This window comes from Desmodus rotundus, chromosome 7 (assembly GCF_022682495.2).
Source record: "Desmodus rotundus isolate HL8 chromosome 7, HLdesRot8A.1, whole genome shotgun sequence".
NCBI lineage: Eukaryota > Metazoa > Chordata > Mammalia > Chiroptera > Phyllostomidae > Desmodus > Desmodus rotundus.
In genome coordinates, this window is record NC_071393.1 from 12,603,361 (window position 1) to 12,625,822 (window position 22,462).

Consider the following 22,462-nt stretch of genomic DNA (forward strand, 5'->3'; position numbering starts at 1 on the left):
TGTGTTTGCTTGAGTCCACACCTGAGCAGTGTGTCTCCACGGCTAAAGGTGGGGTCTCTGAGGGCCAAGGAGGCAGGGCAGGCTGGGCGCCTGCTGTGTTGGAGGCTGGAGGGGCTCGTAGGGGAGTGGAGATTAATCCGCTCCCTGCCATAAACCCAGAAGCATCAGGCTCTGGCCAGCCTAGGCATCTGCAAGGTAGTGGCACCGTGGAAAGGATAAAGGGACCTACAGCCTTGGCCCTGCCCACCATGCTCCCAAGTTCCCTGGAGTTAATAGCTGGCCCTGCACCTCACCCCAGTCACCTGCTGGCCAGCCTCATTTCTTCCAAAGCATGGGCTCCAGCATCCCCTAGCAGCCTGTTCCTCATACAGCCACCCCAGGGCCCACAGCGGTGTGGTCAACATTCTGAACGGCAGCAGAAATTAATCTCCAAACACTTAGGAGTGACGTGTGGAACGGATCGGGGCAGGGGCACAGACTGCCACCTGCTCCATCCCTCCATCCTTCCAGTGGCACCATGTCATCTGCTGACGATGACAGGGTAACACACAGTCCTCTCTGCCACTGTGTGCAGGCCCTGGCAGCTGCACAGCTCACCTTGCAGGTGCTGTTCCTTCTTCATGGAATGCCTGTTCCCCCATCTGCTGAGTCCCATGCTGTGCCCTTCTAGGGAACCTTCCCTGAGGCCACCCAGTACTTGACACCAAAGTCCCTCCCCCTCCAGGCTTTGGCCTAGGACCTGTGAGCTAGGGTTTCTCTTCCTGTGTCCTCCAGCATCCTGTGGGCATTGAGAGGAGGCCGCACCCAGCTCTGTGACCTTTGGGCGGCAGTCCCAGCAGTGCAGGCCCCCCTGGGTCTCCCACCTCCCCAGGCATGCCTTCCTTGCACACGCCCCACCACCCCCTGCCCCAGCCTCAGCCAAGACCCCTACCTCAGGGTCCACCCCCACCCAACTCCCCTCAGTCTTCTGCCTGCTTCCCTTGAGAAATTAGAGTCTTGTCTGCTCTGCTCCCCTTCTGGGTCTCAGTTTCCCCCGTCTGTGAAATGAAGGGATTCACCAGATGTCCATCCTACCTATTGGCTCAACCATGGAGCATGATAGGACATCTCACGGTCTCGGGCATGGAGGGCAGGGAAGGGTCAAGTCAGGGGCCTGTGCTCAGGTTTGGATAAATTGTGAAATGCCTTCCTGGCACTATTAGGGAGTGTGGGCAGGTATCTTGGAGGCTGGCTCCACCCATAGTTGGGCGGTGCTGGAGGTGGATGGGGGAGGAGGGCCTGGAGTAGGGCAAGGTTCTTGTGGGGTTACAGCTGAAACCCTCACTGTGGACCCTGGCTCACGCCAAGGGGCCCACCAAAGCACAGGGGCTGGCGGCTCAGGCCTTAGGGCCTCTAAAGCAACAGATACAGTGAAGGACGACCCCCAGCAGCTTAGGAAGTGTCTAACGTTTCTGGGCTGCCGATGTCTTCCTGACTATGTCACTGGTCAGCTAAGTGCTGGCCCCCCACACAGTGTTTCCGTAAAGTATTCTCTTGCCAGCCCACCCTCCCTTCCTAGCTGAGCAGTTGCAAAGCCAGGTCCCAGCCCCCTGGGTCTCCCCATGAGAATGCAGTAGAATCAGGGCGGGCATGTGTGAAGGAACACAGTGCAAACCCGCCAGCCACTTGCCCAGAGTTCCCCTCCTGGTGAACTAAGTGAGCACACCGCCCCATTTCTGTGTTTGAAGCCCACATAAAAGAGACAAAAATTGCCAGTTACCAGAAATTGGCTCTGTCCCCTCACTCCTGGAGCCTCAGCCCCAATCTGGGGACAATAGGGTCCGGACTCCATAGTCTCATGGGTCTAGTCCCCAAAACATCCAGACAGGACTCTGAATCCAAAAGTTCCAAATAAGAAGTCTCATCCCCCGTGTCCCCTGTGACCATGTCCCCCTGAGACCTGGTTTCTTGCACACCTAATTTGATCCTCATTTTAGTAGGTGATATATTTACGTGGCTCGATTCAAGGTGTTCTAAGGATTCCTTCCTGCTGCCTCTCGCAAATCCTTCCAGAGGCATTTTATGCATATACAAGCAAATATGCATAACCCCGCCCCCAGGTCCCCCCAGTGGTAGCGTAGTCTATACAAGTTTTGCCTTTTGCCCTTTTTTTAACTTAAAAGTCTATCTTGCCCTAAGTAGTGTGTCTTAGTTGGTTGGAGGGTCATCCTGTAACTGAAAGGCTGTGGGTTCGATCCCCAGTCCAGGCACTTATGAGCCCCAAGTCCAGATGCACACGGGAGGCAACCAATTGATGTTTCTCTTTCATATCAATGTTTTTCTCTCTCCCTTCCTCTCTCTCTAAAAGCAATGGAAAGTGTCCTTGGGTGAGGAATATATATACCGTCTATCTCAGTACTTGAAGAGTCTCCATTTTTGCCCGGCTAGGACTAGGACAGACCACAATTCCACTCAACGAGCGCCCATCATGAACATTTCTGCTGTCTCCAGCCTGCAGCACCTAGCTCAGCTATGCTGAGTCCCACGCACGCAGAGGTATACCTGTAGGACGGGTTCCTAGAAGTGCAATTGTTTGGTCAAAGGCAACGATGCTGTTTTAATATGGCCAGATGTCCCTCTTAGTTGGCAAGGGGGAGGTCTGTGGGACCATGCAGCTGGGCACTAGAGGCCCTCCCAACCCAAGTTTTGACTTTGGCTGTCTGATGGGGAAGATGCTTTTCTCTCAAGCCAAAAGGTTTAAATTTACATTTCTCTTTTCATTTGGTGAACTGCCATTCCTTTTCCCTGTTTTGGGAACTAAGTCAAATCCTCCAGCCCATTTTCCCAGTGGAATTTTTGTTTTAAAGTTCTTTATATATTAGAGAAATTAACCCTTTGCCATGAGTTGCAAATACTTTCCCGCTTTGTCATCTGGTGCTTGACTTTGTGGGCAGGCTCTGGAGACACACTTATCAATCTCTTCTTCAGGGTGTGTCATCTCTGGGCTTTCCCCACTCCATGATTACCAAAGCGATTTCCCATGCTTTCTCCCGGGACTTCATGCGATTTTGTTTTGTTAAGATTTTATTTATTTATTTTTAAAGAGGGGAAGGAAGGGAGAAAGGGAGAGAAACATCATTGTATGGTTGCCTCTTGAGCGCCCCCTACTGGGGACCTGGCCTGCAACCCAGGCATGTGCCGGAGACAAATCGAACCAGCCACCCTTTGGTTTGCAGGCCAGCACTCAATCTACCAAGCCACACCAGCCAGGGCATGTGATTTTGACATTCACGTTTTTGCTCTGTCTGGAATGCCTCGTGTCAGGTCTGAGTTGTGGCTCCATGTTTTTATTGCAGATGCCACCCACCTGTCCCCTCACTATCTGTTAAATCACCCATTTTACCCCACAGGGGAAATGCCACTTTCACTTCAAATCAAATCCCCTTTTGTACTCGGGTCTACTTCTGTGCTCTGTATTCTTTCCTCCCAATGGGTTCTCTGAATTTTATTTGTAACAGACAAGCTTGTTTGCAGACTGCCCCACACCCCACTAGGGGGCCTTCCCTCTCAGTCCTCGTCCCGGCCCCTCCCCTCTTCCAGATGCTCCCTACCTGCCCTCAGTTTCCCCCACTGCCTGCCTCCCCACCTGCCAAACGTCAGCCCTTCTGGTCTTGCTCTCCTGAAGGGACTTGCCCGCTGCGTCCACCAGGCAGCCTGGAAGCACAGGGGCCGCAGCCGTCTTGAGTATCAGGTGGGTGATGTGCTCACGTATTACACAAGGCTGTCAGCAGTGGAAAAGGAGCCGCACCGACTCCACAGTTTTCAACTTGGCTTACGAATGCGGACTCTTGGTGGTGCCAGAACCCGCCCCGAGAAGTTTGTTTCCTCATCTCATGCCAGGCGCTTTGCTGCGGAGGCCACTGTTCCTTTGACACGTGATCCTCAAAGGTATGCGTTTCAGTTTTTCTCTAGGAGAAAAGTTGACTCTTTGGGTGGTGAGTCTCCTCATACACACATTTGCATTCTGATAATTAACAAGATAACATTCTTATTTATTAAGTAAGCCAATTTCTTTGTTGCTCAGAGAGAAGTGAAAAGACCCTCTGGATTTAACTCCTTTGGACTCTTCTCTACAAACCCAGACTTCGATTCTCACATTAAACCTGGAGGGACAGGGGACCAGGAGCTAGACCCCATCCAAAGAGCATATGGCTTTGGAGAAGACTGTGAATGAATCTGTCGGCAGAACAATGTAACAGATTATACCCCCACCCTCCAAACACCTGATCGCAACAGGTGAGTGACTCTCCATCTCTGAGCCGCATCCATCCATAGGGTTCCTCCTCTAACACCAACACCTGAAGGAGGGCTGGGTGCTAAGAAGCCCCGTTTCCAGGAATGAGTCATTCAGTGACGGGGCTGTTGATTCCTTAGTGAGAGGCAGGCAGTCCAAACAAAACACAGTTACTGCAAAGCAGAGAAGAACGTTTAGCCTTTGCTGTCCCTCTTCGCCATTTCCAGGGTACAGAGGATGATCTCTGTGTGGATGTGGGTGCTGGTGACCCCGAGTGGGTACAGATGGCCGAAGCGGGCATGAAGAGTTTGAATTTGTCCGATTTAACGTGAATGCCCAAGTGGCATCACTGCGGTAATGTCTCCACCAGACGAGCAAAACAGAGGGTATTTACAATACATGCGGTGCGTGTCAGTGCAGAAACAGACATTTTTCAGAATGGGAAGTGACCACAGACTCCACACAGAGTACGACCTCACGCATTCAAAGGATGGAAGGTAGGGAAACAAACAAGCCCAGAACAAGTTGGCCCGGACCTCGGAATACATCCAAGATATGCAGAACTCAATTTGAAAACTCACACGCTGAGGAGCCCTGAAGAACTAAGGAGATGAAGAGAACACGTACCGCCCCCCCACCCCCAGTTGGAGGCCATAAGGTAATGTCACCTCCCGCATCTGGTTCATGATTCAACACAAATATCGGTTGCTAGAATTTCCAACAGATATTTGGATAGATTCATCCAAATATTTTTTTTCCCCCACTGTGCAACCGCTTCAGTGCCTGCAGCCTGTGGGCGGAGGCCAGGCGATGGTTCAAGGCCACGGTTTGCTCTGGCGTGGGGCACTCCGAGAGTGACAACCAAATTCTAACGTTTACATGAGAACCCAAAGGGCCAAGAGGAGCCAAGACATCTTCCTGAAGAAGACAAGGTGAGAAAACTTGCTTTTCTGATGTCAAGATTTGTTATCTAGCTCCACAATCAAGGCACAGTGAAACTAGGAGAGGGGCAGACAGCAGACTGACTGAAAGGAAGCCCCAGAAACAGACCTCGCCACATACGTGACATGGTGTGTGACAGGGGCAGCCTCGACGTTTGCACGAAGGCAGCCCTGGTCGTTCAGGGACGCTGGACAGCTGGCTTCCACTTGGCGGAAATAACAAGCTAGACTCCTACCCTTACAACAATCAGTTCCTCATGAATTCAAGCCATGGAGACAAGATCATAAAGATCTTAAAAGATCAGCCTGCTGGTGTGGCTCAATGAGTTGAGTGCCAGCCTGCGAACTGAGAGGTCTGTGGTCCGATTCCCGGTCAGGACACAGGCCTCCACTGCAGGCAGGGTCCCCAGTTGGGGGGAGTGTGAGAGGCAACCAATTGATGTTCCTCTCGCACATCGATGTTTCTCTCCCTCTCTTTCTCCTCCCCTTCCTCTCTAAAAATAAATAAAATCTTTAAAAAAGATCTTAAAAGACCATGTAAGAGCATTATCAGCTCAGCGTTTTCTTAAATGAGATACAGAAAGGATACACAACTAAGAAAAAGATGGACATGTTTGACCTGATACTAGTAAGACGCCATAAGAAGACTGACAAGATGTGCTGAGGGATTTGCAACTCACATTATTGGCAAAGGGCTGATATCCAGGACATATTAAAAAAAAAAAAAAAAGCCTCCTACAAATTGGTAATAGACAACCCAATAAGAAATTAGCAAAGGACTTTAGAAGCTACTTCACAAAAGGAAATATCCAAATGGAAAAGGTGTTCGACTTCAGTAAAAATCAGGGAAATGCTGTTAAAAGCCACTGCAAAATACCACTACCGCCCAGCGAGCTGGCTACAATTAACATGCCCGCAAAGCCACTCCTGGGCATGCACCCTAAAGAAACTCACGTGTGGAAACCATCACATGTCCATCAAGAATAGAATGGATAAATAAATTGTGGTACGTTCATGTCACAGAATGCTACACGCGGTGACACGAACAAGCTACATGTACTCATATTGCCGTGGACGAATCTCACAAGCGTAAAATGTGGAGCAAAAGATGCAACGTTCTAGAGTCAGAAGGCACAACACAAGGCGCACAAATCAGCGCAGAGCGCCCAGTCCCCAAACAAGTGTCCCTGACCGGCAGAGCCGCAGTCTGCACACGCTCCCACAGCGCCCGTGTGCAAGAGGCCTCCTCCAGCACTGCTGCCAGAACCGGAACAGGGACCGATGGCCCAAGCATCATCCTCAGTTGTGCAAGGGCAGAGGCAACCACGGAAGGAGTTTCTACAGAGAAATCGACCCTGCAGGTGGCAAAAACAAAGTGGAAAAGGAGCAGCGAACTTCGTGCAAGTGACCTTTACACTGGTCCAATAAACCCTGCGGCAGCCAGCGGGAAAGATGGACTCCCCGCAAGCTTCAGTGAATAACCAGGGCTGTTGCCTCTTCCGGATGCCCAGCTCCAGCTGTTGGAGGCAAAGGGGGACAAGCAACAGACAGATGTCTCCTTTGTGCATTCAAGATGCATGCAAGGAGCTCCCCCGTTTGAGTCTTGTATGCAAGTCTTGTTTCAGACAGAACCCACCCTCCTTCAGCTGTTGCTGTGTCCTCTGCTCCAGCATCTGATGCTGAGAGCAATTTTTACAGCACATGGAAGGGCCGGTGGTCACCAGAAAGGCACAGCAACCCAGCACAGGGACGTGAGACACCGCAGCATCTTCTCTTCCAGCAGACAACGACACAGCGCAGGCGACTGACTCTCCTGAGCGCCACGTCCTGCGCTGCACATGAACCCCCCCCCCCCCCCCGAGCCAAACATCACTCCCCGCCGAAGACCACCACATGGGCCTGCAGTTTACCCCACAGTAAAAAAATCTGGAAGTAATTAACAACCAAAAAAAAAAAAAAGCAAAGAAAAAAAGGATGCAACATACCCATAATACAATTTCATATATTTAAAGTCCAAAAACTGGGAACCCCAAATAACATTGTTCAGAGGTCCGGGTCTAGCTGGTAGAACTGTGAGGGGAGCCAGGAGATGATTTTCACTGCAGTCAGGGCAGTGGTCCCACTGCGGGGAGGGAGGCCTGTGACTGGGGTGGACTCGTGGGAATTGGTGGGGTGCTGCTGTGGTATTTTTCCTCTCTGTTCTTACAAGTGTCTGTGTTATACTTGTTAAACTATAGGCGTTCTTCTGTGTGTAATAGTGCACAATACAAATGATTACACGCACACACAGGACAAAGGGAAGCCAGCACTAGCATGCTATACAGAGGTGCTGCCAGATTCCCCTGTCCCTCTAAGGAATCGCCCCACTCCAGCCAATGCCCGGGGCTACCCTCACCCCAGCCCACACCCAGCCTCCCTGAGTTTCTAGCCACTGGTGCTCCTGCAGGGGTTAGGGAGCCCTTCCCCCTTATCTCCTCTTGTTTCCCCATGAGGTGCTTCCATCCCTGCAGGAGCTCTCCAACCCTCCACCCCCACCCCCCGCCAGGCCTGCTCTGCCACGTCCTCCCCCGGCAGGTGCCTTGACTTGTGCCAACTCTATGGCAGAGGCCCCGAGACTGGACCTGGAAAAAGGCAGTGTTCTGTTTAGGCCCCTTCAAACCCACGTCTTGCACTCTGGCTTTGAGTGTGGAGTCCACACCCGTAACCTCTGTGAAGGCTTTGGAGAGGCTGGTGTGCACACAGGGACTTCCTGGGAACTTTGGGGGTTCCCCACGATGCTTTGGTGCTGTGAGCTGATGCATATGGTTGTGTGGTTGGCTTGTAACTCGTGGCCCTGGCGACAGGCTCCATCCTGCTGCATTAAGCAGGGTCTACGTGGGGTTTTGGCCTCAGCAGCTCAGGTGGTGCTTCAGGGGTGGCTACAAGCTCACAGCTGTGCTCTGATTAGGGGAGGCCTTAGCAAGCCCTGGCTGCTGGGTTTGGTGCGCAGTGAGAGGGTTGGTGTGAGCTTTGACCTGTGACAGAGACAGTGGAGTAGACGTGGCTCCAGATGGCTTGAGTCTTCTGAGGGAGGGTGGGGGTGGGGGGTTCTCAGCCTGATCACATGTAGGAACTTTCAACTGCAAAGGCAGGGAGGGGCTGGAGTACACCTGGGTGGGAATCTTGGGCCCCCACCAGGAGGTGGCGACCTGTAAGTTCCTGCTGGAGTAGGGGCTGTGAAGGATCCCTCTTGACCCTGGAAGTGCCTTCTAGGCTCTTCAGAGTTAGTCCCCTGAGTCGGGAGACTGAAGCCTCTTCCGTGAAATGCTGGTAGTTTGTTATGGGCAACATTCAAAGGGATCAGGGCCATTAAGACAATGTGCCATTTTCTTGGGATGAGATAGAAAAACAACTTGATGAAATCACCGCACACCCCAAAGCTAGCAAGGCCATGCAAAAGCTTGGGCTGGGAGCCATCTGTCCCAGGGAGTCGGGGTTACTTGGGAGATCCAGAAGGAACTGGAATGGTGTGAGAAACAGACCACAGTCTTACTTGTAGAGCAGGAGCTGTGGGAAATGAGAGAGGCCAGCTGTGGAAGAGGAATGTCCTCAGGGGAACGTGAGGGGTGGGAGACAGGCTGGGCAGAGATGGTGTCGATGACGCTTGGGGGGACCAGACTGCACAGACCAACTCAGGGGACAGGCGAGCTCCTGCCGGGGAGAAAGGGCAAGCTTTGAGGAAGAGGCAGGGCCACCCCCCAGGGAGCCAGGTGACCCAGAACACTCTTGAGGGGTTGACCCGTCAATGCTGCAGCCAGGGACTCGGTGAGAACCAGAAGCCATCCCACGAGCCTGGCAGCTCTCAGAGGCTGTAGGTCGCAATTTAAGAATGAAGGTCAGTGTCAGATACTGAGATGATTTGGGGGTGGACAGCACTGTTACTGTGGGTGGGGGGTCCAGGGATTGCTTGGGCCTGAGGTCGTATGTTTTAAGACATATGGATTAGGTCTCAAGAAGGGTCAGCTGAGCCCGGGTGGAGGCGAGCAGGACCAGGTGCCAGAGGGGAACTGGCCGAAGTACAGTGGCCCATGTGGTCTCTCTGGGGTGAGCCATGCGACTATTTCAATAGTGGATCTTTGTGAAGAACCTGGAATTGACTGTTTTTTCTCTCTCTTGCCACGTGAGACCCCAAGAGGCAAAATCTAGAAGGACAAGTCAAAGAAAGTAAATGTTTGGGCCAGGAAGCAAAGCGAAAATAAAAGGAGACAAGGCGCTGGAATCTAATAAAAATGGCTACCCCTCTGTGTGGTGGAGAAAAGGGAATTTTGGTCAGGGACAGGCAGCCCTCCCCACCAGGACCTTTGTTACAGAAATAAATGCCATTCAAGGCTGGCGCAAACCCAGCGGAGGACAGTCAGTGCCCTGAGGCTCAGCGGGCCCCAGCTGCTGCTCCCTGACGCTCTGTTAGGGAACGTGCCCCGGGCAGGACGCGCAGGCGTGCGGTGAGGCGCCCAGGCTTGGTCTCTGTGTCACCAGGCAGAGCTCAGCACTGGACACACTGAGGGAAATCACGAGGTTTCGAACATACCGGCAGGTATAAATGAGACCCAACAGCCGAGCTGCCCGCGGGGCTGGTGACGCCCATTCGCCAGAAAGCAGGAGTGGCACAGGTGTGCTCAGAGAGGACCCGGTTGTCGAAGTTGCTCCCCGCCCTACTGAACGTGACTGAACAGGGCTCAAGCGGACCCCGCGTTGGGTCAGCCTCCCAGGGTGTGTGTGGGGTCTGGGCTATCATTCTCTTCTCTGTCCCCCTCCTTCCTTCAGGGGGCGGGACGCAGCGGGAAGAATGAACCCATGGGGCTGAGTGCTGGATGCTGGGTTCACCCAGCAGCCTGTAGGTGGCCTGGGGGATTTCCCTGTGGCAGACAAGGCTATGAGGCTGTCACCACTGGCCTCGTCCCAGCGACTCTGACAGGTTAAAATGCTGATTGTGGAGGAGGACCCCCTTCCGGGAGGGACCCAGCCCTCCGGGCCCGCTGGGTGGGTGGGTAGGTCTGGGAGAGGCAGTGAAGGCCACTGGGCTTTGACGGATGGTTGGGCTTCCTGTGACTGCTTCGGATTTAAATTTTTTGATCTTATGATTTTCAGTTTTTATTTTTTTGAACTTTAACCTGAAAGGGCAAAGGAATTTAATTTTTTTTTTTTAATTTGAATTTCACCCCAGGAAATTCATAGAGAGGCCATTTCTGTGTTGACTTTTTCCTGGAGTATTGTCATCATTTTCTCTCTTGGCAGAATACCTGAGCCAAATTTGGACTTTGAAGTTAGACCTAATTTGGGGTGAGCGAACAGGGAGGGGATTTTAGTGTGGGGTCCAGTGTGCTCGCCCTTGGAGTTCAGTAACACCAAGCTCTGACCCCTCCCAAGGCCTAGGTGGGGGAGTCTCAAGTCCCCTTGGGGTCCCAAAGGGGGAGTGGATGGAATGGGTGATGGCCTCACCCTCTCTGGGGGACCCTTTCAGTCCCTACCCAGCCACTCTGCTCAGCAAGCAGCAGCAATATCTCCGACCCATGAGTTTGGGAAAAGAAAGTGGTCAGGTTTAGTTCAGTGCCTTTGGGTCCTCTCTTGGGACCTGGTCGTCCTTGTCATGTGGTGCCCTCTGTCCTATTGTGGGGGAGGCAGAGCCAGCTGCCCAGCCTGTGGCAGTCTTTCTCCATCACCTCAGGCCCCGATAGGCTGCTGCGGAGCCACCCTGCCACTTAGCCCCGCGTGTCCCCACCCTCGCCCTTCTGGCTTCCTGCTCCTCTTCCTCCTCCTCAAAGCTGCAGTCAGCTTCAGCGTCGCTCTCCCACCCTCAGCCAGCTTGTCCCCAGAACCTGACACCCATGCTTTCTCTTCAGGAAGCGAACCCCAGACTCATCTCAGGTAAACTTTTTGTTTCTCAAAGGGCTCACTCTGTACACCTTGAAGAGACAGAATATGTTTGGAGTGGAGGTCATGGGGAGCAGGAGGGGCAAGAAGAGCAAGCACCAGGTATCAGGAGGAAAAGCAACCAGGGGAACGAGAAGGCCCGAATGCCCGAACGCCCCAGCCTCCAGCGCTGGCTCTCTGCCCTGCAGCGGGGCCTCTGGTGTCGGTGGTGCCCTGACACTGGACCCAGAGACTGAGCGAACCCTTGGCTCAGCAGCCCCTGCTCAGGTGGACTCCTTGCTCCTCACCACCTGGCCCCAGCCCAGGCCCACCCTGTCTCCGCCTCTGCTGACTGGCCCCCCACACATGCTTTCTTACTCTGGTCCTGGGCCATCTCTGGTCCCCTTCCCTGTAGTCCCCTGGACAGGCAGACTGAGCTACTCTGGGCAGCTGGGGCCTGCTGGACCAGAACAGCAACTCCTCAGCTTTCCAGGCTTTTCCAAAGGGCCAGGCCCTAGGGCACCCCTCAACTCAGCTCCGACTCTGCCTGTGATGGGCCTGCCCACACGGGGGCAGGGGGATGGCGGGGTGTTCTGAGCAGGGCTGCTCTGCCCGAGGCAGGGTCAGCTTTGAGTAAAGGCCAGGGCAGTTTCCCCAAACAGGCCAGGCCTGGGTCCAAGACCTCTGACTCTACTTTCGCCCTTTGGCCAAAGGGATTATGAGGGGGTCCTTTGTGAGTGACCTTCCCCAGTTTCCCAAGCCATTTCCCCCGGACATTACCTCTTGCTATCCTCACAACTACCCCGTGAGGTAGGAATTAAAAGGACAAAGAGCTTCTTTCCGCCGCTCTTTACCAGAGCTGGCCGGCCTCTTCTTGACCTTGTCAGCCATAATTAACTGTTGTTTTCCTGAGCCCCTATTATCAGGGCTGGAAAATTGCTGAAAATACCCTAAAGACGCTGAAGTCCTGAAAAATCGCCATACAGGAGGTGCAAAGTCACAGTGACTGGGCCCTGCACCTAAAGATAACATTGGGGCAAACTGAAGCCCCCACAAAACTGATCGAGGTGTCCCAGTCAAAACCGCCAGCTGCAGCCCCCACCCTTTATAGTCCAATTCAAAGCTCACGTCTTCACACCTAGTCCTTTTCCTTTCCTGGAAAGCGAATACAAACTCTGCTCTCTGCGTTTTCTTCTCTGTGTGAATTCTTTCACAGCCCACTGCACTGGCTGCCCTGATGGGTATCTGCAGCCCTACTTGAAAGGGGAAGCCAAGGCCCAGAGAGGTAAAGGAGGAAGCTTCCCTCAAAGTCGCGCATCAAGTCAAACGGCAGTACCAGCCTCAGGTACGGGGGTGGGAAGACAGCCACCCTCGCCCCACGGTCCTCTCTTCCCAACTGTGGCCCTTTTCCTTCCAGTTCTTCTGCACTTTCTCTCCCCCGAGGGCATGTATCTTTCATACTTGTGGACGCGTTTTCAACAGTCCTAGTACACACAGGACAGGCAGGGAAAGGGGAGCTGGCACGGGGTTCCAAAAGACCTGCCTGGGACCTGAATCAGCATTTCTGGCTCCCACCCCTTGCCCTTTCAGGAAGTGCACCTGTGGTTCAAAGGTCAGACCAGCTGTGTGTGCTGCAGAGCGGACAGAGTGGGTTCAATAGGGGAAAATCTGCTTCTCTCAGAGCAGAGTTTTCGGGTGAGCACAAATCTCAGGGGCCTCCCTGCTCTGCAGGTTTGAGGGGTGAAGGGAGGCAGGTAGGCTGGGGAGCTTGGATGTCATCACAAAACTAGCCAAAATTAAGAGTAAACCAGTCCCCGTATTGTTTAAAGACTTAGTTATCCTCCCTTGAACTCTCCGGGGCTGACCTTGAGCCTGGCACAGCTGCAGTTATTTCAAAGCGTCTTTGCAGCCGAGGCCAACGAGGTCAACGGAGCTTGAGCCGCTGGGCCTGTTTGTTCTGGGCAGGGCCCGGGTAAAGCTTTCAGTTGTCAGGTGCTTTTGAAAAATGTGCAGAAGACACTTTCACAAGTTGGTTGAGCCCCACAGTCTCTTTCCTTTGGAAGTTCCGTCTGTCACGCATCTCCTGTGGGAGTAGCTGTGGGCATTTTGGCGGTGGCTTAAGGGGGAAGCAAACTTGGGAGGTCGGGAATGTGGGGGTCGAGCGGGATATATTTGTGTGCTTTGAAACCACTCCTGTGTCTACTTAATTATAGCTATTGCGGTGCGTAAATGGCTGACTGACAAAGGGAAGCTGACGGAATATTATTTCTGTAGGAAATATCACAACATCATGGTCACATAAAAAGGTAATAAGCAGTCTTCAGTCAAAAAGTAAGGGGGGGAGGTCATTTTTAAAGGCGAAGTAATGTCTAGCAGTTAAGTTAAACGTGTTTTAAAAAGATAAAGTCAAGATATTGTTCTTGAGTTTGTGATCGTTTTGTATATTATTTTTTTGTAAAATTCATCATTTCTTTTCTCAAAATAATTAAAAAAAAAAAAAAGGATTGCTCCTTTCCAGTGTGTTGACAGTGGCCTGGTCTGTTTGGCCCCTTTTCCAACAGACTCTCCTCTTGAGACTCTGCCCCCGGTTCTTATGTCAGACTCTTATCGTCGGTTGACGGGGTCCCACGTCCTCCACGGCTCTTTTCTCAGGCCAGCCATCTGCTGCTCTCTAGATCCGAACGCCCCCCCTTCATGCATTTCAACCGTAATCTAACCTAATGGCGTCCTTATCCCAAGCTCACCGATTCCTACAGGAACCATCATCCCCAGCGTACCCATGAGGAAACTGAGGCCAAGGCCAATCCTAAGGCTGAAGGGGGTGACGGTGTTGATGGTGATAGCGTAACATAAGAGACGAAGTCAAGGCAATTGACGAGGCCAAGATTCCCACAATGCTTTGTCCCAAGGCCATTCCAGTTGGGGACCAAAGAACTGTATCAGATTCCCAGCCAGGGCTCCTCCCCCACAGCAGCAGCCTCCCTTCGGAGCTAGAAGTGCCTTGGTTTTTATACAGTTTCATTTACAGACCTTCTTTCTGCTTAAGCAGGAAAGCTGAAATGACTTGTCCGAGATCACTCAGCTAGTAAGTGACAGATCCAGGTTTCAAATGAAGGTCTCTGGATTCAGAGTAGGGTCAAGGAGAATGAGGCCAAACACCCTGGGAGCCAATTAAGCTGACCTGGCTCTCTTGGCAAATGGGGTGGCAAGAACGTGGCAGTAGTAGGCTGTGGCCTGAACAGGTTGGCTCCAGCCCCATCTTCCCCAAGTGATTCCCCAAGCCATGTGGATTGGGCTTTCTGATCACATGTCCCTGCATGTGAGGGCCCCATACCCTTTTAAACCATTTTGTGCCTCACTAATTGTCTTTATCACACTCAGAAAGGGGCAGAGCAGTGATTACATAAGAGGACAAAACAGCCTCGGAAAACTTTGGGAGCTCAGTAACCTCCCCATCAGCATTAGTGGCCACTAAAGGCCCAGGGACCATTTGCCTTACATCAGAGGGCAAGACCGCCAAGCTCCTCCCAAAGGATGTGGGTTGAGACCCCAAGTTGCCCTGCGGCAAAGGATGAACAAAGCATGAACAAGATGGGCGGCGGGGGGGGGGGGGGGGGGGGGGGCAAGCCCATGAAGTGGGTCCCACAGGTAGTCTCCCAATTGACAAGGATTACTGAGAGGGGTCTTCTCCACACCCCCTAGTCTCACACGTGGTCCCCCACACTCAGAAGCCCTGCAAGGGAACTGGTGTGCTTATGACACATACTTCTCTTAAAACCAGGGTCTAGTTCTCAGCCGGCTGGGCCCCCCACTGCGCTGTTCCCTCCTCTCCTCCCACTGCCATTCCTTCCTGGCATCGCCACTGTCCTTCTGCCCCATTCCCGTCCTTAACCCAAAGGTAAGTCTCAGGCTAAGACAGAGCCTTAGGCACCAGGAGGAGCAGAGCTCTGGTTGGACTTCCTACTACAAGCAAAAGTAGCCTCTCAGGGGCTCTTGACTCAGGTCAAAAGAGCTTTTGTTCCTTTTCCCTCTGTAGGCCCCCACCCTCCTTTCCCCTGGCAGTTCCTTCCCTGCCCTATCTTGTACGTGAAACACATTGACTTCCCTAAAATGGGTCACGATTTGCTCAGTGATCTGGTTTGTAAGGCTGGGGAGCGGTGCCGTAGTCAGCTGTGTGGGAGGCCTCCTGGCTCTCCCTTCCGTCTCCATTTTTTCTTTTTCTTTGAGTTCATCCCTCTTTTCTTCATCCTTTCCTGTCCTCCCTTTCCCTGCTCGCCCTCTGGGGCTCTGCACAGTTCTTTCCACTCCACAGGGCTTCTTTCCCTGGCCCGGTGGGCACAGCCGGAGTCTCCGACCCTTGCCTTCTGCCCAGGATCGGAAACAATCTGAGACTCCCCCCACCCCCACCGAGACCCTTCCCTTTCCGCCTCGGCTGCCCCAGCACTGCCTACGCTCCCCATCCCGGGAGGTTTCTCCACCCCTTTCCTTCAGCTTCGGAGGCCGCCCGGTAGTGGGACCGTCACAGGTCCTGGGCACAGCGGCCGCTGTGGTCACCGGCGGCGCGAGCCTAACGGACCAGCGCGTGCCCAGACACCCGCTGCCTGCTGCGTCCGTTGCCAGGACAACCTGCCCGCTACTTCCCACCTTCTCCCAGCCAGCTCCACACCCGGGGAACTGGCTGAGGACGGGCCTGGCAAGGTGGGTGCGGCTGTCCATCCCCAGCATGCCCCGCGTGGGGCGGGGCTAGGGGCGGGGTCAGGGGCGGGGCGGGGCCGACCGGGCGTGATTGGCGTCCCAGCGGTCCCGGGACGCGAGTCCTGGCAGGGCCCGATCCTAGGGCAAACAGAGGGCTCGCAAAACGCCGTGCCTGGGGTCTGGCATGAGGCGCGCATCCAAGAGGACAGTATGTGGCTTGGTTTTTATTTTTGCAATGACCTTTTTGTTAGTATGGTGTTTTTCACTTGTTATTGTAAAGAATAATGTATTAGTACAAACACTTGTGAATTAGCACTTGGGCAGGCTGAAATGAAGCCTCCCGGCACTTTGACCTCAGCCTCCGCAGAGGGAACCGCCCTCCGGGATCTGGTGTTTGCATTGTCGATATGTTCCTAACCGAAGGAGTTTAGAACGCGTCGCCCCTAAAATAGGCCGCTTTGACATACTGATTGTTTTGAGTTAAAGATACTGGAAAACAGCGAATGCAAGAAAAACACTCCAACTTTCCTTCTTTTTCTTAAAAGCAAGAGATGAAATTGCTGTGTCATTTTGATAGTCTTTTATTCTTTGCCCGTGATTTAAACTCCACATTTTATTTTGTCAAATATTTCAGCATAGTCATTATGTATTCTAACGTATTTTATAATTCCAACATCGGAAGTCACTGGAGGAATCCTTTGCCTTACCATTGGACTCTCAGTCATGCTGGCTAGCTTCTCCACTGGCCTGTGACATGGTAATGAGGTGTAGAAGCATCTGGATTTGATAGGAGGGGAGGAATCCTGTGAGGCCTGGTTGGAAAAGGGGGAGTTCCCTCTCAAAAGGACTTTTGCTGGCCTCTGAAAATGCCTTGAAAGTGTTCTCAACTTGAGACCACAGAAAAGTAACTTGGGCTGTTCAAGTAGTTATAAATAAGCCCAAACCTGTATCCCAGGCTTTGGTTACAAGTTCTCAGGAGTTGTTTGTTCCCACAAAAAGTCTAGGCCAGGACACATAACTTCTTGGTCATCTGCTATGCCATCGAGCAGGGTCCTGAGGCCAGGGCTCTGTGTGGGGTCTCACTCCCACTTCCCAACAAGGCCCTAAGGTTCCAGGTCTTGAAGAACAGGTACCCCCAGGGCAGCTGCAGCCTCAGCCTCCGCTTCTCCATTCAGACCACACGATTTTCCACTCCCTCTTCATTTTTACCCCTGGAGGGTTTGCTTACTTTTTATGACCTCAGCTATGCCTTTAAAGGGCTGTGTATAGTATTGCATCAGCATTTTGCAGTGATTCACAGCAGCAGGATGCGTCAGGCTCCCCGTGTCCCTCAGTATGGCTGTGGGTTTTTAAAGACTGTATTGTGGGGTCACACTAGGTTCTCTCTGACATTCCCAACCAGCTCTAAGATTCCAATATTCTTGGTCAAAATAAACTTCCAAAGCCCCTGCCCCCCAGGGCCCTTGCCCCGGTCAGCACCCTGGGCTTCTTCTGACAGATCTCCTCAGATTGGTGGGGGGGAACAGCCTCCTGGGCAAAGATGAGAATTTTCACAGAGGACTCTGAGAAGGCAAGTACATAAATTGCCCCCAGCTCCACAGAGGGCTGTGGAGCATCCAGGGAGATGTCAGGAAATATTTGGGGCATTTGCCTCCGTTCTTCAGAGGGGTGAAGAACGGCCCTCTCTCACATACATACACACGATGGACTGTAACTTGGCCATAAAAAAGGTGAAATCTTGCTACTTGTGACAGCATGGCTGGACGGAGGAGCTAGTACGCTAAGTGACATAAGTCAGGCTGAGAAAGACAAATGCCGTATGGTTTCACTTTTGTGTGGAATCTAAAAAAACGAAGTAAATGAACAAACAAAACAGAAACGAACTTAAAGATACAGAGAACAAATTGGCGGTTGCCAGAAGGGAGGGAGGGCAGGGGGATGTGTGAAAGAGGGGGAGGGGTGGAGGAGTACTGATTGCTAGTCACAAGCATAGTCACGGGATGTGACGCACAGCACAGGGCACAGAGTCAGTAATGTGGCAATAACTGTGTATGGGGTCAGCGGGGCCCTTATGGGGGTGATCACTTCGTAAGTCATACAAACGTCTGATCGCCATGTTATACACAGGAAACTAACAATACCGCATGTCAACTGTAATTGGAACATTTAAAAAATAGTGACAGTCTCTGTGGGGAGTCCCAGGCACTTGGGGTCAGGCAAGTTCGAGGAAAAAGAGACAGTCACCTACCCGCACAAAGGACAAATGTACACCTATGCTCTTCTTACACACTCAAGCACACACTGTCACATACACACACAGATACTCCCCAATATGCATACACGTATCCACTCTTACCTACCAGTTCACACACTTACTCATGTTCACACGCATGTATGTACATATGCACTCACACATTTACATATATACACGCACATATTGTTTACAAATGTACCCAGGATTTGCTGGAATCAGGTATGGTAAGACACGCAGACACGGAAATGACCGTGATGAAGGAAGAAGTTTTTTACTCAGTTGCCCAGAAGCGGGAGACGAAGCGGGAAGTGCAAGAACAATCCGGACTCCTTGGAATACTGTTTGAGCAAAGGAAGGCTGAGGGAGCCGAGTGTGGAAGGCTTTTGGTGCCGGGGTGGCCATGGGATCCTCCCTGGTGTGGAGCAGCCGCTGAGCGGTCTGCCGTGAGAGCTCGGTGTTACCTGTGGAATCGGGGAATGATAGACCCAGCCCCCAGCAGAGAGGGCTGGCTGGGCCCGGCTGCGCTGGGCTCTGCTGGGTAGAGCAAAGCGGGGAAGTGCAGCCCAGCTGATATGTTTGCTTTTATTTTCTTCTCCAGGTGGGAGGAGAAAGCACCCACAAAACTCTCAAAGATAAGCTTTGGAGGGGCCAGACATGTTTATAAGTGTGCTTCGTTCATTCCTTGAAGTCCGAGGGAAAAATAAAAAGGGAATCACAGGGCTGATGCAAAATTTTAGGAAAGTTGGGGGGCAAATGGGAGAAAAACACTCCAACCTTCTGCAGCCAAGCTCCAGTCCCCTAGCCCCCCAAATTCCAGCCTGGTGTTTCCCTGGAGCCCATGATGCTAGCTCAGTCAGTGCTGCATTTACTGCCAGAGGTCTGAGCAATCAGCAATGAGAACCAAAGGACAGATTTTCTTTTTTTTTACAATGGCTTTGTATTTTTGGCTATTACATGTAAATCTCTGGCGAAATTGATACAAAATTTTCTGTACTTTAATCTCACAAATGCTATAAAGGAAAGGTGCAAAGAAAAGGTACTAGTGGCACACAAGTGCCTTGCTTTTGGGTTAATTAAAATTAAATTATGTGAGTACTGAAAACAGAACAAGCCTCCAGAGCTGATGATTTTTGCCCGTGAGAGCTGCTGGGAAAGGGAAGATGACGTGTAAAAGAGAGGCGACCTCTAAGTGGAGGGAGACACGCATTTGGAGTTTAAAATGGAAGTGCTGGTTTGCCCGAGAGCTCTTGCGATTTGGAAGTCCGATCTTTTGAGGTCAGTAATTTTCAGGCCTAGTGGGTCTATTTTTGATGGGGCCAATTGGATGAGTTGGACAAAGTGAAAAGGACTCAAGAAAACCTTGCCGGCCACTTGGACTTGGAACTCAGCTGTCCGGCGCTGCAGTCTCTTAAAGAAAACTGCTGGCTTTTTTGGAATCCTCATTTTACAGATCCGATCTTAGCTGGCCAACTTGGCTGAGATCTGATGCTGTTGACTATGGGCAGATCGAGCCTCAGCACAAGGTACGCCCTGCTGTGTACAGGGGCAGGCCGGATGCCTGTGAGCAAGAACAGAGCACAGACTCCGGAACACTGCAGGTGCAGGACCCCTCTGCAGGGCCCTAAACTGTGAGGACCTCATGCCTAATGAGTAGACTGACTGTGAAGCAGGGTGCAGCCAAGAGGAGGGCCCCAGGAAGGGATTTGTAATGGGGTCCAGGACTCGGGGTGCCCAGGCAATATTAGAAAAATGTATGTAGCATGTCCTCACCCCCACAAGCCTGAGCCAGAGGGGATGGGGCACATGGAACAGGGCCATTCAGAGCTGTTTTGGGTAGCAACAGCTTTGCAGCTAACCCCTGGCACAGTCATTTAACATATCTATAACCTTTAACTGGTTTCATAGATATGTTAAATAGCTGTGGCCCTGCTTTGAGCCAGGGAGATGGGAGTGACTTCCACCCATGATGGGACTGGGAAGCAACTCCCCCTGGTTACAGCGCCTGCGTGAGAGCGTGGAGAGGATTGGCTCCACGCGATGGGGCCGCACCTGCCCGGACTTACTATGGCAGCCCAGTAAAGCTGGAAGAATACGGGGATGCTGGCAGGTGGAGCTGACTGGAGAGGACCACAAGGTTTTGGGGGAGAAAGGAGGAGACCATGCGGCTCTGAAGGAAAGAGTAGACCCACGAGGTTCTGAAGCAAGTAGATAGATAGAGGTCCATGTGGTTCTGAAGTAAAAGAGGAGAGTACCACGAGGTTCTGAGGGGAAAGGAAGAGGGCCAGGATCAGGCAGCTTAGGTGAAGTAAAGAGAGGACCATGCGGTTCTGAAGGGAAAGGAAGAGGACCACGAGGTTTTGGAGTGCTTCTTTTTGCCACGCGGCTTAGGTAGCAGGAGAGACTCTGCCAGGAAGAAAAGGGGAGGAAGGACTCTTGCTGTTGGGCCATGAGAAGGTGCCACATGGTTTTGGATTAACTGGAGATCGCAGCAGCCACACAGCTGATGGTGCCGGGAGCCTGAACCACGGACTTCTACTTCCTTTCCTGAGACACAGTACCCCGGACTGGGCACAGGGAGAGGGAAGGACTGTGCATCTGTGGGTATTCTAGAGGACTTCAGTATTTTATTGAAGACATTAAGTCATTGCTCTAAGTTTGTGTAACTTTTAAATAAACAGTTCCTTTCCTTTTCACCAGTCTCTGGCATTGAGAGACGTCTTTCCTCTGGCGTCAGGCATTTCGAACCTAGTAGGTGTGTGTGTGGGGGGGGGGGAACCTCCAGAGACAGAATGGGGGAATCCTTTCTGTAATAATTTATCGTGAACCACCCCCCGCCTGTTCTGTAACATTAGGACAACCCCCCCTATACCTTGGATAGGGATAATAATTGTCGGAACTAGATGGGCAAAAAAGCAAGGAAAATAGGTGAACTATTATGATTTAAGCACAAGGGAACAAATACAAAGATCATCCCCTGCAAAGTGCATAAAGAAAGAACCTAGACGGGAAGATAGATGGCTGAGTGAGAAAGCCTAACCACATAGATAGACCCTTTAATAGTTCACATATAATCGCTGACTACTCTAGCGTATCGTTTTGACCTGTGCCAAATTCTGGAAACTTTGTTAGACATCAAATGATCAATAGCCATTTGAAACTTTGTACATGTAGTTACTTGTAGTTGTCTGATTGATAACCCTCCTGGTCAAAATAACTTTTGTTTAGTATGAACAAATCTGTAGAACTTCCTGTACATTTCCTTGGTATTTCTGTATAGACTTTTTCTGCTTGAGAAATCATGCCATGCACCTGTTCCTTTGATGTTATATAACAAATCCCTATAAAAACAAAGCTTGATTAAACTCTTGGAGTTCAGTCAGACCCACAAGGGCTGGCCATTCTCCGGCATCAAACTTGGTGTCTGACCCCTCATTCTTCGCCTGCGCTGTCCATCCTTCGGGGACCCTGAGACCCGCCGAGGCTGGACCCCGGCAGGCCACCTCCATTTTATAATAGGGGGGGAAACCCCAGGCACCTGAGGAAGTGAGGGTGAGGGTGTGGAGATGGGGGAGGGGAGGGCATTCATGATCTTCGTTCCGGAAGGTTTCCCCTCTTCCTGAAGGAAAACGGCCCAAGAGTGTGAGCTTAGGATCACACCCGACGAGCAGTGACACGAGGGATCAGCGGGGCCCCAGCTCCTGCACTTTCCACATGGAGCACCCCCAGATGTCGCCCACACTCCTGAGTGGATAAACTGGGGTCACAGACGAACAAAACTATCAGGAGCTGACTGCCTCAGGCAGTGTCTTGGAAACCTGCCCAACTGAACCCTGAGGAAGGGACTGCGAGCCCCACTGGGGGGAAGGCCCTGAGGGGAACCTGCCAACCATCCTGCCTGACTAACGCAGGCCCCTGTTTGGGGACCCCTCACACTGTCAGCCGTTAGCTTCCCGTGGGACCACCGTGTGCGTCTGGGACTTCTGTGTGTGCCCTGGAGGCAAGTTACTAAACTAGGAAAATTCCTTACAGCTGCAATGAGAAACAGGGACAAAACAGTTAAACAAATGGCCGAGTAATTAGCAGCCAACTAATAAATCACAAGACCCTACCCTCGCGAACCAAAGACACTTAGGAGCAGATGGTTGACATCTCACCTCCCCGAACAGAGAGCAGGTAGCGTCAGGGAGATAGATAACAGAGACCCAGTTAATACCAGCCAAACGGGAATAACAAAAAACCCAATCACAGCCAGACAAATTAAAGGAGAAGCTGACCAGGGAATGACCCCAAACCTCACTATACACTCACTTTGATGCATATTGAAGGACATGCCTGGAAAGCTAGTGAGTATTCTGATTGAGACCCCCCCTAAAATTGCCACCTGCAGAAAACAGATAAAAACTCTGAAGA

General features: G+C 51.9%; 1 long non-coding RNA gene across 1 annotated transcript; it reads left to right on the forward strand.

The window, feature by feature from the left end:
* The first annotated feature begins 15,925 nt into the window (after positions 1 to 15,925).
* LOC139441032 (uncharacterized) lies at positions 15,926 to 20,927 on the forward strand. The gene is made up of 2 exons (XR_011651404.1): positions 15,926 to 16,006; positions 18,651 to 20,927. It is a non-coding gene; the product is annotated as an uncharacterized lncRNA (long non-coding RNA).
* The last annotated feature ends 1,535 nt before the right edge of the window (positions 20,928 to 22,462 follow it).